General features: G+C 42.0%; 1 protein-coding gene and 1 pseudogene across 1 annotated transcript in view; both read left to right on the top strand.

The window, feature by feature from the left end:
* Positions 1-14222, top strand: part of LOC111141848 (charged multivesicular body protein 4B) — a 53139-nt gene that overhangs the window by 3665 nt on the left and 35252 nt on the right. The gene's annotated exons all lie outside the window — the stretch shown is intronic.
* LOC111141461 lies at positions 5650-8354 on the top strand (annotated as a pseudogene).

The following is a 14222-nucleotide window of genomic DNA, read 5'->3' as shown; positions in this document are numbered from 1 at the left end:
TCCTCCTCCATGAATAGGGGTACTAGTTAGTATCTACCTTATTGGGTTAAATTGTGTTATGTATGGAGAGCTCTTAGCACAGTGCTTGCCATATGGTAAGTGATCAGTAAATGCTTGCCATTATCGTTATTATAAGGAGACTTGTAATCATTCAGGTGCGAACAAAAGGCCTAGAGTAGAAGCATGGAAAACTAGAGGAGAAGTTAATACATGTCAGACTTCTCTGAAGGAGAATCAAAAGAAACCAAAAGAAGATTTATGGGAATGGTGGGTAGAATGAAGGAGGGAGGAGTTGAGGACAATTCCCAAGTTGGACAGCTGAGTGGATGGTGATGTCATTAACCAAGTTGAGAAACACAGAGGAGGAGCAGGACTTCATAATTGTGTAGTAGTCCTTTGAGATTTGTAAAACTTTTTTCACGAGTCTCCCGGCATCCACTGAAACTGTGAGCGCCTCCAGGCAGGATGTGATGGTTATGTTCACCACTGTGTCCCCTAGCATAGTGGCTGACATATGGTTAAGGTTTGGTAAGTATTTATTAAATGAATGGAAACCATCTTCTGAGTGTATTTTGTTATTCCCATTGTACAGAGAAAAAAAATGAGGCCCAAGAGAGGATGTAACTTGGCTCAGAGACCAGTTCTTCTGGTGGCTATGGGCATCGTGTGTTCTGTGTACTTCCGTGATGGCCGAAGGCATCAGTTATTAACCTTTGTCATCACCCAGCTCATTAAACACCCACTGGTGCAAGGTGTGGTGCTGAGTAGGGGGGAAAGAAATGAGATAGGACCACACCCTGCCCCTTGCCCTGCCACGCCATGCCCTTGTGGTGTATACATTGGAAAGATGATAAAGTGTCCTTTCAAACAAATCTCTGAAGCTCAAGTAGATTATTTGCAGTATGCAAGTGTGTTCTAGGAAGTGGTTTTAGTTAGGGGGTCCTGGAGCAAAATTTGGATTGCATATTTTTTCCAAATTTCTTTTCTTTTCCTTTAGTCATGTATTCATTCTTAAGCATGTAGCAGACTCTTGAGCTGTGTCCCAGGCCCCATGCTCAGTGCTGGAAATAAAGAGAAACCAAACATGGTCCCTTACATTCAAGGACTTAAATATCAACACTTTCCTTTTCTATAAAGTAGAAATAATATTTATCTCACATTACCTCGGTGAGGATTAACTAAGAGAATATATGAAAGAGTGTGACACACTGTGGATATGAAAGTATACTTTCCTTTTCTGATAAAGTTATTCCTGCTCAGATTTCTTTGGTTTGATTGTCAAAATGGAAAAGTTCTTTCACTGAGAACTGGATGAAAACCAGTCTAGGTGAACTGAGAAAAATCACTCAAACTTAGGTCTTTTTTGATATCTTTCTACAGTGACCTGTTAGTTTTCTCCCAAGAAAGATGGTCAAATATCAAAGATTTTTTTCTTCTTAAGGTGTTGTAACAACTTGGGGCGCCTGGGTGGCTCAGTTGTTAAGCGTCTGCCTTCGGTTCAGGTCATGAGCCCAGGGTTCTGGGGTTGAGCCCCACATCTGGCTCCCTGCTCCGTGGAAGGCCTGCTTTTTCCTCTCCCAATCCCCCTGCTTGTGTTCCCTTTCTCTCTGTGTCTCTCACTGTCAAATAAATAAATAAATAAAATCTTAAAAAAAGAGAGAGAGGTGTTGTAACAGTTTATGAAATATCTACCATAACTGATTCAGATTTCCCTTTTTTCCTGTTTTGATAAGGAAGAAAACAGTTTGGAGAAGGGGTTATATTTTAGTTTAATGAGAGAACAGTATGAGATTAGGAAATGGGTATGAGACTGGGTATCCCAAACACCCCATACTGATAAATTTCTCTTGGATTAATGGATGCAAATCAGTTCATTTGCAGGTTAATTTAGGTTCAGTGGAAAATGTCTGATGGATGCTAAGAGGCTGTGTGCTCACAGGAAATACATCTTCGTTAAGTCTTGTTCATTGCTGGAGCCGGGGTGGCTCTCTCATGTTTAAAAAAATTGCTTTGAAATGTTAGCAGGTGGGAAGACACCTTAATTTAGTAAGTTAACATTTATAGTGAGTGTGGCCTTTTGGTTCTCTAGACTCAAGTTACCAGGTTGAAAAGTACAGCGTCTTGGGGCATCTGGGTGGCTCAGTCGGTTAAGCATTTGCGTTGGGCTCAGGTCATGATCCTGGGATCCTGGGATTGAGCCCTCATTGCATCAGGCTCCTTGATCAGCGGGGAGTCTGCCCCTCCCCCTGCTCATGCTCAAGCGAGTGCCCACCGGGCTTGCTCTATCTCTCTCAAATAAATAAAATCTTTTTTTAAAAATTATTTATTTATTTATTTGATGGAGATCACAAGTAGGCAGGGAGGCAGGCAGAGAGAGGAGGGAAGCAGGCTCCCCACTGAGCAGAAAGCCCGATGAGGGGCTCGATCCCAGGACCCTGAGATCATGACCTGAGCCAAAGGCAGAGGCTTAACCCACTGAGTCACCCAGGCGCCCCTCAAATAAATAAAATCTTAAAAGAAAAGAAAGAAAGAAAAGTATAGCGTCTTAATGGTGCATGTGTCAGCAGGATCTCCTCTTCCAGAGGCCCTGGGACAGAAAACCCAAAACCCACCCAGGGAACTGAACAGTGGGAATTTCCCTGGGTGATGCTTAAGTTTCTTGTTTAAAGAAATGGTTGGCCAGATTGGGTTTGGTTTACTTTTTAAGACAGATGGAGTGTCAGGGAGGCCTCATGTGTTGTCTGTCCAAACATGCTGGTGCCTTTGATTCAAATGGCAAAATCTTTTTTGCCCCATTTGGCAGGGAGATTAAATATTTTTATGTGCCTGCCAGTAGGTTTATAATGTGGTTTGAAATTCAAGATAGATTTTGTTTGGAAGTTGAGCTAAATGTGAGGACCTTTGAGCCTGGATTATTTTGCTCAGGGAAATTTAGTGTTGTCCCTGTTTGGGTTTGTGTGCAAAGAGCAAGATCTTGGAAAACAGCCTGTGAAGATGTGTGCGAGCCCTGCGTCCCTGTGCGAACCGTGTATCCCTGAGGCAGAAAGCCAGGACCTGATTCGTTTTCGGTGGTCTCAAATCCTGAGGTGGAGCCAGGGCCAACTGGGAGAAGAGAAGCTATGGGGGTCTTGAGGAATTCCTTTGGATAGGAAAGGTTTATGAAAACTTGGTTCTCTTACCCAGAATTGTTTTGTGCTGTGCCATTTTCTTTAAAAGAATGAGAGAGGATATTCAAAAACAACCACAACTTTAGATTGGTCATTTTGAGGATAGATGATTATATTTATTATTACTATTATTATTTTTTAAAGATTTTATTTATTTGTTTGACAGACAGAGATCACAAGTACGCAGAGAAGCAGGCAGAGAGAGAGAGGAAGGGAAGCAGGCTCCCCACTGAGCAGAGAGCCCGATGTGGGGCTCGATCTCAGGACCCTGAGATCATGACCCGAGCCGAAGGCAGAGGCTTTAACCCACTGAACCACCCAGGTGCCCCATAGATGATTATATTTAGAAGGAAAATTTGAACTTAGCAACAGGAAATAAAAACAGACCTGGTTTGGCTCAAGACAGCGGATGTTTCTTGAGTTCATTCTAGGAGGAGAGCAGTGTGATGATTTAGGCAAAAGATTTCTGGGTTTGAACGCTGACTCAACTACTCAACTGCCAGTACCTCGGCAGTTACTCAACCTCTCTGAGTCTTAGTGTCCCCATCTATAAAAAGGGAAAAATAATACTTCTTAGGGTTCTTGTGAGGATGTGGAGTAAGTTGATATATGTAAAGTGCCCAGCAGAGTGCTTGAGCATAGGAGAGATGTAAATGTGTCCCTGATTTCCCAGGTGTAGTCTTAGGCACAATAGAGGATATAAAGACGGATGAAACACTGTTTTCTTCCTGCCGGGGCTCCCAGTTCAGTGGGGGAAGACTCATACATGTACAAGTAACTAATAAAAGGCAAACCATGGTAAAGGTACAAATGAAGTATTAGAGGAAAATACAGCAGGAATAGATTAATTCATCTCTGAGGGTTGGCAGGTTCATTTCACCCAGCCACCCATCCAATGCCCAAATTCCCTTTGTAGTACTCCTGCCAAGCGATTAACCTCTGATTGAACCTCTTTGCTGACAGGATTTGTATTAGGTGCTCTATCCTCCCATACTACAGCATCGTCTGTCTTTGGGTAGCTCTGACGATAAAATCCCCTCTTTTCTTTGGAATGGAGATCTTTCTTCCTGTAGTGCCTACTTCCAACAGCTTGAGGTGGTAGTAGCTCGGTAGGGAAGCAGTTTGGGCTAGTGGAAAGAGTGTGGGACCTGGAATTGGAAGGCTTGGGTGCAGATCCTGGCTCTGACAGGAGAGGATTGTGAATGGTGTTTCTTCCATCGGGAAAGCTAACTGCTAATGCTGTCTTTCGGGGCCAAAGAGAACAGGTCTAATCCTCCTTCAACAAGACATCAGGGAAGATGGTGCTTAATGTTTCAAGCCTGCATTTCTCTAGGACAGCTCTCTGTTCTTGACTGTTTGTTGCCAGGCATTTCTGTTCTTTCCGTGTTACCCTCCCTTGAATGTGCTCCTTTTTATCAGGGATGCCTGTAAGTTGTGGAGTGGGCGGAGCTGAATCTCTGAATATTCCAGCCAAGGTCTGAGCAGCATAGCCCAGAAAATGCAGGCTAGCCATTTGTCTAGGAATTAATTTGGTTCTATGTACTGAATGGCCCTGATAATTCCCATATCACTGAGACTGTTGGTGGGTTTTTTTAATTGTCTTTTTGCTTTTTAAGCATTTGCTTTCCACCAGCCCTTCATTAATAAAGGAATGCGCATCTGGTAACTACTAGTAAAGTTTGGCCCTTAAGAACCCTTAGTTGAAGGTTCAAGTGATTTAAGTTCTTAACAAAAGCACCTGGCTGGCTTGATTGTCCCACAGCTGATATTTCTAGAGCTACCTCCTCCCTCTTCCATACAGGACAGAGCTGGCTGGAGGGCTTGTTTGAGGAATGCAGGAAAACTATACACCTTTGTGGTCATAGCTGTGTAGGTCAAAAGGTTAATTGTATGGTATATTGGAAATGGTGATGGGCTTAGGGTCAGAAGACCTGCACTCTTATTCCACCTCTGCTGCTTGCCAGCTTTGTGATCTGCAGCAAGTCTCCTCGTATCTCTGAGCAGCAGCTTCTTTAGCTGCAAAAACAGTACATAGTATTTACTTGACAACTTTGCTACTCAAAGTGCAGTCTATGGAAACATTTGGGAAAGTGTTAGAAATACAGATGATCAGGCCCTACCAGCCCTACAGAAACAGAACCTGCATATTTATGAGATCCTTAGGTAGTTTGTATGTATGTGAAAGTTTGAGAGACACCTTTTTGTAGTTACTGTGGATATTAAATGAGAATAGTGGGCATTTTCATATGCCCGTGCCAGTCAGTATTCATTCCTCACAAGGAGACACTCAGGGATGCTGTCTCCTTGGTCAGTTTGCTCACTTCTTTGGCTGCTCAGAGATTGAACTCTTACCCAGCTCAATCTATTTTCAGATACCTTTAGCTAGCTCCAAACCCAGTGAGGTCACAGAACACAGTGGTTCAGTAGAATCTGCCTCCCCTTCCTTTGAAAAATTTGAAGCGCTTGTCCTGCTGATGGGGTAATGGCCTTCTTCATGAAAGAAGTCAGTCATCTGGGTAATTGACACGTATTCAGTCAAGCTGTCAGTCACGAGGACCCATCGATTGTTAGGCACTGGCAACCCTGGTGGTAAGTTAGGGGCAATTCCCATCCTTAGTAAGCACTACTGCCTAGTTGGGGGACCAGTCGGTAAAGAAAGAATTTCTACCCAGTGAGGCTTGTGTGGAGTGCCGGAAGAAGAGGGATTAACTCCATCTGGGGCCTGGGCGTGGCTAGGAAATGAATTTTTTGAAGTCTTTTTTTTTTTTTTTTTTTTTTAATCCTAAATGATTTTTCAGTGCGTTCTGATTTCTTTCTGGTTCAGTGGCTTTGTGACTGTTTCCTGTTCTGTTTATATGGCATTGGCAGTGTTCTGACCCACCAGTTTTCTGTATTAGGAGGGACAGATGTTCTCTGAGAGCCTGTTCTGTGTTAGGAGCTATCTGAGATGCCATGTGGATTTTCAGGCAGTGAAAAAGACACAGCCTGGCCCAGTGGATCCTACAGTTAAACAGGTCTGAGACCTTCTGAAGGGGAGTTATATGGGATGATGAAGTAGAAATGATGGCAGAGGATCAGGGCAGGGAATTCCATCATCAACTGGCCCTGTTCAATTCCATAAAATGACATTTCTCTGGATTTGGGGTGATAGTGAATCAAGCACTGTGTTTCTCAGGGTGTTAGGCCTGGGACTTGGAACAACCTGCTGAGGAAAGTTTCTTCCCATTAAACAATCAGGGCAGTTGAGTTTGCTCAGAGCTAGAGATTCTGCAAGTCCCAAAGTAGAAGTTCAGACTTTCACCCAGTGTTTCCTATTCCAAGTGTAGGGCCCGTCAAATGATCCTGCTCTCAGAAGGCCCCTACTCTTGGTAGGGTGGATAAACCTAGGACAGGAATAATTAAAGCGCAAAATTGGCTGTAAGTGCCACCCACAGGAGCACCCTGAATGGAGCATGCTGGATATTGGAAGAAGGGAGCAGTTCTCCAGTTTGGGTTGAGATGACAGTGTGATCTTTTGTGTTAGTCCTTAAAGGAGTAGGCAGCTCCAGGGTGGAGTGGGGTGGGTAGAGTGGGGTGGAGGTTGGATATAGACACTCATGTTTGGTGTATGACATCATTTTGGTATATGACACCACATCTAGAGTTACAACCAGAAGCTGCAGAAGAACCTCTGTTTCATCTAGCTGTGCTGAGTACAGAGTAGTATATTTGAGAAAAGGGAACTAAGGCTTTTGAAATGGATTTGAATATTTTGTACTGTTTAGGGACCTTGATGTTGAGATCCCAGATCTTTTTGATGGTAGTGCTACGTAGGTAAACATTTGCATTTCACTTCAGTTGGTCCATTTTATCTTATTTGTTTGGGGGGGGGGATGAGTGGAGTAGGAACAGAAGGAGAGGAGAGAGAATCCCAAGTAGGCTCCGTGTTCAGATGGTCCATTTTAAAAGAAGATGGCTAGTGGGGGGATGGGGTGACTGGCTGGTGGATATTGGGGAAGGCATGTGTTGTGGTCAGTGGTATGTATTGGGTAAGACTGATGACTCACAGACCTGTACCTCTGAAACAAGTAATATGTTATATGTTAATAATAAAAATAAGCAAATAAATAAAAGAAGGTAGCTAGAAGTAATCCAGATTGGAAAGGAAGAGGTAAAACTGTCACTATTTGCAGATGACATGATACTATATATAGAAAACATCAAAGACACCCACCAAAAAACTCTCAAGAGCTAGTAAATGAATTTAGTAAAGCTGTGCGATATAAAATTAGCATACAAAAATCTGTTGCATTTCTATCCACTCATAAGGAACTATCAGAAAGAGAAAACAAGAAAGCAGTCCCACTTACAGATGCATCAGGAAGAATAAAATAGCCCGTCATTGAGCCACCACTGAGGACTCAGCAGCCTCTCCCTTGAGCCATCGTGCTCTACCCCCCCCCCCCCCCCCCCTCGGTCCCCCCCCCCCCCCCCCGCAGGCCTTTTCCACTGAAGAAAAGGAATCATATCAAATTTCCCCTCTCCAGAACCTCCACTCTTGTGACTCTTTTGCTGATGCAAGTAAGGGTGATGTTCTGCTTCCTGCTGGCACTGAGGATTATATATATAAGAATTCTACAGAGGGATGCCTGGGTGGTTAAGTGTCTGCCTTTAGCTCAGTTCTGGATCTCAGGTGCTGGGACTGAGCCCTAAATTGGGCTCCTGCTCAGCGGGAAGTCTGCTTTTCCCTCCCCTTTGCTCCTGCTCTCTCTCTCTCAAATAAATAAATAAAATCTTAAAAAAAAAAAAATTGAACCGAGAAATAGCAGGAAGACCCTTACTCCTGTCCAAGGGGTTGCAGATGTTACAATAAAAACTAGTGAATGTGTTTAAGAAGAAATTTGCCTGCAATGCTACTGTAGTTGAACATCCAGAATATGAAGAAGTAATTCACCTACAGGGTGACCAGTGCAAGAATATATGCCAGTTACTTCCTCGTAGAGATTGGATTAGATAAACATGACCAGCTAAAGGTTCATGAGTTTTAAGTTCTTCTGGCTCACTGAGGCTTAAGTGCGGATTTCTGTGCAATGAGTAGAATTTCCCTTCTTTCCCTTATCACAAGTTTAAAAACCTCATAGCTTGTATAAGGTAACTACTTGGGGTCTGCTTTTAACTTGGACTAGTGTAACTCCTTTGTACAATAAACTGAAAGGAGACAGGGGCACCTGGGTGGCTCAGTTGGTTGAGTGACTCTTGGTTTCAGCTCAGGTCATGATCTCAGGGTCCTGAGGTCGAGCGCCACATTGGGCTCTGTACTCAGTGCTCAGTGAGGAGTCTGCTTGAGATTCTCTCCCTCTCCCCCTTCCCTCTCCTGGTCATGCTCCCCCTCCCTTTAAAATAAGTAAATAGGGGCGCCTGGGTGGCTCAGTGGGTTAAAGCCTCTGCCTTCGGCTCAGGTCATGATCCCAGGGTCCTGGGATCGAGCCCCGTATCAGGCTCTCTGCTCAGCAGAGAGCAGGGAGCCTGCTTCCTCCTCTCTTTCTGCCTGCCTCTCTGTCTGCTTGTGATCTCTCTCTGTCAAATAAATAAATAAAATCTTTAAAAGTAAATAAATAAATAAAAATAAAATAAGTAAATAAATCTTAAAAAGAAAAAAGAATAAAATACCTAGGAATAGATTTAACTAAGAAGGTGAAAGACCTGTACACTGAAGACTGTAAGATATTGATGACAGATATTGAAGAAGATGACGAATAAATAGGAGGATATTCCTGCTCATGGATTAGAAGAATTAATATTGTGTAAACTGTCCATACTACCCAAAACAATCTACAGACCCAGTGCAATAGCATTTTTCACAGAACTAGAGCAAATACAGAATTATTTGGACCACAAAGACCCGAATAACCAGAGCAATCTTGAGAAAGAACAAAGCCAGAGGCATCATACTTCCTGATTTCAAACTATACTACAAAGCTATAGTGATGAAAACGGTGTGGTATTGGCATAAAAACAGACACATAGATCAACGGAATAGAATAGAGAGCCCAAAAATAAACCCATGTGTAAATGGTCAATTAATTTATGACCAAAGAGGCAAAAATATACAATGGAGAAAGGACAGTGTCTTCAATAAATAGTGTTGGGAAAACTGGACAGCTACATGCAAAAGAATGAAATTGCACCATTTACACTGTATAAAAAATTAACTCATAAAATTAAAAAAAAAAAAAGAAAAAAAAATTAACTCATGGGGGGTGCCTGGGTGGCTCAGTGGGTTAAAGCCTCTGCCTTCGGCTCAAGTTATGATCCCAGGGTTCTGGGATCGAGCCCCGCATCGGGCTCTCTGCTCGGTGGGGAACCTGCTTCCTCCTCTTTCTCTGCCTGCTTCTCTGCCTACCTGTGATCTCTGTCAAATAAATAAATAAAAAATCTTTAAAAAAAAAAATTAACTCATGGGATTAAGGACTTGAATGCGATTTGAAACCATAAAACTCCTGGAAGGGCAAACAGTTGGTTAGCTCTTGAGATTGGTTTTAGTGATGTTTTTTTGTTTCTGACTCCAAAGGCAAAAACAACGAAAGCAAAAGTAAACAAATGAGACTACATTAAACTAAAATATTTCTTTACAGTGAAGGAAGCCATCAACAAAAAGAAAAGGCAGTCTACTGAATGGGAGAAGATATTTACAAATCATGTATCTATTAAGGGGTTAATATTCAAAATATATAAAGAACTCATACAACTCATTAACAATTAAAAAAAAAAACCTATCTGATTAAAAGATGGGCAAAGGATCTGAACAGACATTTTCCCGAAGAAGATATCTAGGTAGCAATAGGCACATGAAAAGATTCAACATCATTGATCATCAGGGAAATTCAGGTCAAAACCACAGTGAGGGGGCGCCTGGATGACTTAGTCATTAGGTCTCTCTGCCTTCAGCTCGGGTCTTGATCCCGGGGTCCTGGGATCGAGCCCTGTATCGGGCTCCCTGCTCAGCAGGAAGCCTGGTTCTCCCTCTCCCACTCCCCCTGCTTGTGTTCCCTCTCTCATTGTGTCTCTCTCTGCCAAAATAAGTAAGTAAAATCTTAAAAAAAAAACAAACCACAGTGAGATATTACCTCACATCTATCATAATGGCTTTTATCAGAAAGATAAATAACAATTGTTGGTAAGGATGTGAAGAAAAGGGAGCCCTCTGTACTATTGATGGGACTGTAAATCGGTAAAAACGCTTTTGGAAAACAGTATGGAAATTCATCACAAAATTAAATATAGAGGGGGCAGGCACCTGGGTGGCTCAGTTGATTCAGTGTCTGCCTTCGGCTCAGGTCATGATCCTAGGGTCCTGGGATCGAGTCCTGCTTCTGGCTCCCTGCTCAGAAAGGAGCCTGCTTCTCCCTCTCCTCTGCCTACCATTTCCCCTGCTTGTTCTCTCTTTCTCTCTCTCTCTCTCTCTCTCTCTGTAAAATAATAAAATATTTTTAAAAAAATTAAATATAGAACTGCCCCATCTAGCAATTCCACTTCTGGGTATCTAAAAAAAACACTAATTTGAAAAGATATATGCACCCCCGTGTTAATGCAGCATTATTTAAAATAGCCAAGATGTGGAAACAACCTAAGTATCCATCGATAGATGAATGGATTAAAGAAGATGTGGGGCATGTGTGTGTGCATGCATGTGGAATACTACTCAGCCAATAAAAGAATGAAATCTTGCCATTCATAACAACATGGATGAACATTGAGGGTATTTTTTTTTAAGAGTTTTAAAAATTATTCATTTATTTATTTATTTGTCAGAGAGAGAGAGAGAGCACAAACAGGCAGAGTGGCAGGCAGAGTCAGAGAGAGAAGCAGGCTGCCCGCTGAGCAAGGAGCCCGATGAGGGACTTGATCCAGGAGTCTGGGATCATGACCTGAGCCAAAGGCAACAGCTTAATCCACTGAGCCACCCAGGCGCCCCAACATTGAAGGTATTATGTTAAGTGAAATAAGTCAGACAGAGAAAGACATACTTCATGATTTTACTTATAAGTGGAATAAAAAAAAAAAACAAACCCGCAAAAAACGCAGACTCATAGATAACGGAGAATAGAGTGCTGGTTGCCAGAGGGAAGAGGTTTGGGGGAAGGCAGTGAAATCGGTTAGGGGATCAAGAAGTACGAACATTTAGTTATAAAGTAAGTCTTGGGGATATAACGTACAGCATAGGAATACAGTCAGTAATATTGTGGATTGGAAACGACTTAACCGTGATCAGTTTGCAATGTATGTAAATGTCACAGTGTATACAAATGTTAAATCACTATGTTCTACACATGAAACTAATATTGTTTGGTTATACTTTAATTTAAAAGATGAAAGTAGCTAGAAACTTTTTTGCTTTATTCACAAACCCAGTTGATAAGAATATATTGACTTGAGCTGTGTGCCAGATACTATCCCAGTTTATTGGGTAAGTGCGGATGAAGACAGGTCATTGCCTCTGAATGCTTACAGTGTAGCATGAGTGACAAGTAATCAGGTATAATCAGGGTACAGTGTGATCTGTTCCAGAAGCATATTCAGAATACAGGATATGCAGTGGAGGGAACTGAAACAGTCTCTTTGTGTGTGTTGATCTAATCTGTATTTTATTAAATAGTTTTTTTGGAGAATAATTGATTCTAAGAGAGGAAGGAACTCAAAATGTATCAGTGCTTGAAACTGTGAATTAATAGAAAAAGTTTTTGAGGGGCGCCTGTGTGGCTCAGTTGGTTAAACAATTGGCCTTCAGCTCAGGTCATGATCCCAGGGTCCTGGGATCAAGCCCCACATTGGGCTCCCTGCTCAGCGGGGAGTCTGCTTCTCCCTCTCCCTCTGCTGCTCCCCCTGTTTGTGTGCTCTGGCTCTTTCTCTCTGTCAAATAAATAAATAAAATCTTTAAGGAAAAAAAAAGAAGAAAAAAATTTTTTGAGAAAGAAAACCCAGGAACATGGAAATATATGCAGTGCTTTTAAAAAGCACTTTGGATCAGGATCCCTTGTGGGGACATAAGAATGGATACATGTTTAACTTAGCTTAGTCATAAAAGAATTAGTTTTAGAATACTAAATTTAAAGTACAGCTTATTCTGATAATTATTACAAATTTGCTTTATAGTTGTCTTACTTCCTTTAAAAGGAAGTAGGAATAAATTTGAGGAATGATTTACTGTTTGCATAATCAGGAACTGTAAGTTTCTTGTTTATAATCTTTGAAAGACTTGATAGTTGTAAAAGCAAAAATTATACTTGGACATGAGTGTGGCCTGGCTGCTGTCCTCTGCAGAGGTGTGAAGAGGAGTCGGTACTCAGGTGAGGAGTTTGACCAGCTCCCTGTCCCGAGTTCATTAGACTTTGAAACGTTGACTGACAAGGGTAACATTTAAAACTAAAATAATTGCGAGTTTCTTAAGTCTCCCATCAAGTGGATCAGTTGCTTTTACCTCTCCAGACCATTTTCCCTTTAGAATCTTGTGCAGGGTCAGTGAATGGTTGCAGATTGCTTAACAAGTCTGGAGTTAAAAGATTTGCTTGTGGAGCTGTAATGGGCTCTGATAGCCTTCTGCGGCCGTCCGGTTTGTTGCCTTTAGCAGACGGCAGTAGGACTGGTGGCTGCAGAGAGCCCTTCTCATATTTGGATCTTAGAGGTAATTTTGGCGTTGTAAAGGGCAGAGCAGTATAAAAATACCTTTTCTTTTTTTTTTTTTAAAGATTTTATTTATTTATTTGACAGAGAGAGATCACAAGTAGACAGAGAGGCGGGCAGAGAGAGAGAGAGAGAGAGGGAAGCAGGCTCCCTGCTGAGCAGAGAGCCCGATGCGGGACTCGATCCCAGGACCCTGAGATCATGACCTGAGCCGAAGGCAGCGGCTTAACCCACTGAGCCACCCAGGCGCCCTAAAAATACCTTTTCTTAAGTTATTTTCATCATTCTAAAAACAATTTTATTTCAAAGTAAAAAAAAAAAATTTTTTTTCAGGAGAAAAATCTTCAGAAAATGAAAACATTCTCCCTATCTTTGGGAAATGCCATACACTTTATAAATTTGATCATGTTTGTTTTAGTTTTTGTTTTTTTCTCAGCAGCCCATGCATTAAGTGGTATTACACCCACATCCCCATTAGAGATGAGAAAGCTGACATTCAGATTACATGAGTCACTGGTCCAATCCAGAAGCCTTGGGGGATCCCAAGGTTAACTGTGTCACAGTGAGTTTTGGTATTTTTGGTGTCCTATAGGGCCAGGACTCCATAGCCTTCAGTGCTCATAACTTACCAATGGACAAAATCCCGTCATTGGAAATAATTTTTTTTTTTTAACTATTCTTTACACTATGTAAGTACAGTGCAAATTGTTCTGCAGGGAAATATTTCACATTTGTATAGGATTTTATGGCTTCCAAAGCACTTTCACAAACAGGATCTTGTTTTGAAAGTCGGAGAAGCTTTATGAGATAGGTAGGGCAGGTTGTGATTTTAACCCCTTTTTGCAGAGGAAAAAACTAGGGCTCAAAGCAATTAAATGGTTTCCCTAGGGACTGAGTCAAGGCTAGAACCCAAGTTTAGTGCTTTCCTACTACACCGTGCACATTGTTCTGGCTCCCTGTTAGTAATGCTCAATTTCACATTCCTTTGCCAGCTTTAGCAAGGTAGTGTGTCAATAATGGGTGTGGGTCCGATTGAAGATGAGGACAAGGTTGGGGGTCCTCAGAATGACTGGATTATGTTATCCACAGTGGGACTAATGCCAGAGGGAAAACTAAAGAGGAGACTGTTGATATGTGTCTGGAATGGTTTGAGAGCCTTTGTTCACTGTATTCATTCATTCACAGTCTGCTACAGCGTTAGCACTGTGCATTTCCCAGATTGGTTTCCATTTCTTTTACCACAATAAACTCAGTTTCTCAGTGGTCTTTAAAGCAGTGTTTCTCAACCTTGGGACTGTTGACAGTCTGGACCAGAGAATTCTTTGGGGGGTGGTGATCGTGGTGTCCTGTGCATTGCAGGATGTTTAGTTGCGTCTTTGACTTCTACTTGCTAGA

Source organism: Enhydra lutris, unplaced genomic scaffold (assembly GCF_002288905.1).
Source record: "Enhydra lutris kenyoni isolate GAN:26980312 unplaced genomic scaffold, ASM228890v2 scaffoldscaffold6, whole genome shotgun sequence".
NCBI lineage: Eukaryota > Metazoa > Chordata > Mammalia > Carnivora > Mustelidae > Enhydra > Enhydra lutris.
Note: the sequence above shows the minus strand (reverse complement) of the source record. Positions and strands in the feature narration are given on the sequence as shown.